Raw genomic sequence first — 2302 nt, forward strand, 5'->3', positions numbered from 1 at the left:
TTTCCCCCCCCCCCCCCCCAAAATAACTAACTTATAGTTTGTTTGGGCGAACCTGCCATTTAAAATATATATTAATTTATAAACAGACATTTGTCATATGTTGGTCAAGTTAAAATTTTGACAAGATGAATCACCATATTTCAACTTTAACATGTGTTTGTTGTTCAAGTATTTGTATCACAGGTATGCCGTCCAATTCAACTAAAATAAACCTATATAGAATTTATGCAAACTATCTGAGTAATTTTTTTTTTGGTTAACAATTTGATTTTGTTTAAACAAAAACTTATCCCAAACCTTGACCAAAAAAAAAAAAAAGTCAGCAGCTCTGATGATAATTGTAATGTAAATCAGAGTCTGAATAAACAAGTAGTCCATATTGTGCGAGACAAATAGAATAAAATAAACAACATCCATAATAAAAGTGAACAGATTTTTATTATTCTTCACTTTTTTTTTCCCACCCAAAACCCACTATATTAAATCATGATCAACCAAAGTGTTGGTAGAACAGCTTTTAGAACCCGGACCAAAATACAACAACTAGAATGGCTTATTCACTTTATTATTCACTTTAGTTGGAGCTCATTGTTATTATTATTGGAGCTCATTGTTTCTTTCTAGTGCGTACAATATTAGAAGAGACCTGGATTGTTTTTACAACGGCACTGGCCGTTGATGCAATCGTAGATAAGTTTTTTTTTCTTTTAACTAAACAGTAGATAAAATATCCACCTGCCCGTGAACAATGTTTACCAAATATGCTAAATTTAGCCTCGCTAGGTCCTTTGATTCCATCAAACGTCTTACTCATCCCACCTTCTTAATTGTATCTCCCTGTACAATACCTGCAACACAAAGACTATTTTGTAAGTACTAATTTTAACAAGCTGAATCCAAAATAACTTTACTCTTTTTGCATATGTTTTGCATAAGATTTGCATAATATATGCATAACATTTGTATAATACTCTTTTTTTTGTCAAGAAAAAATTATCTCAAACGAGCCAATGAGACGGAAAATTGCCTATTTGCATAATACTCATTATTTAATTTTTGTTGCAATTCTCTTGTTTTTTATGATAAATATTTATACCATAATTTAAATAAACAATCTTAGCTACCAAAATGGATATATCGTTTATCTTCATTTCTTTTTAAACTAATTTTATTTGGACCAAGGGAAGATACTGTTTGATGTTCCTTTTGAAATGCTCAAAGTTGCCAAAGCATCGTTTTACGGAAGGAATCTAGCCAAGTCATCCAAGTCAATGAACCTGAAACAACACAAGTTATATAACTCGCAAAATGTTATCAAAAAGCTTCGGTAATATACCAGTAGAAGAGAACCTCTTGGATCTTCTTGGGGTATCTAGTCTTTTGGAAATATGATATGACAAGAAATGAAATGAAGAGCCACATCATGATGAGGAGAACAATATTGGCTATTGGTTCATCCACATCCACGAAAGATATCACCATTGCTCAAAACCTAGGGCAGAGCCGAACCTAAGGGCATTGACGTGAAACTTTTGAATTGACCCCCAATTTCTAAGAGCCCTTTTTTTGTTATATATATGTTATGTATTTATATTTAGTGTAAATATATGCAAAAATTGAGTAACTTTTGTAGAAAAAATGTAAAAATTTACATAATTTGTTAGTTCTTTTTTTAAGATATTACATTACTATGTTTTTCAAGTAAATTTTTTTTTTAATTTATTTTTATTTTATTTTATAGTTAATGATATTATGTAAATTATAGTGTTATTTTCTTAATTCCTATGGGACCCCAGATTTTTTGTCTCTGAACTTGGACTGACTAGAAATGCTAAGTCCAGGTCAGTTATTAATTGAACTTGCAAAAACCAGACTGATATGCTATGGCTAATGCTAAATGGGAACAAACGGACTAATTAATTTGAAATTTTTGACTAACTAATGGAGGCAAGTATCTCCATTTCGCTCAAACGTAAGATCACATCAGACAATTTACAAAAAAAACAAACATAGAGAGTGGTTCTTACAAGTGTCGAAAAGATCAGGAGGGCAAAAACCTGTGAAATGTGTTGTCTTTGCTTCTTCCCTACCATGGGTTTTCTCTTCACTAATCACGAGCTAGCTTAAGGTAGTGATCGATGGTAGTTGGCTTCTCAATTAAATGTAACATTCATATTTATAGAAATTGATTTTTTTTTTTTTATTAAACTCGTGTCTTATTGCTGTCTATCTAGCACCCTACTAAACTATTAACATTACTAATTATGGAAACTGGAAAACATAAAAAAAAAAAAAAAAAAAA

The sequence above is a fragment of the Camelina sativa genome, chromosome 3 (assembly GCF_000633955.1).
Source record: "Camelina sativa cultivar DH55 chromosome 3, Cs, whole genome shotgun sequence".
In the NCBI taxonomy this organism is placed as follows: Eukaryota; Viridiplantae; Streptophyta; class Magnoliopsida; order Brassicales; family Brassicaceae; genus Camelina; species Camelina sativa.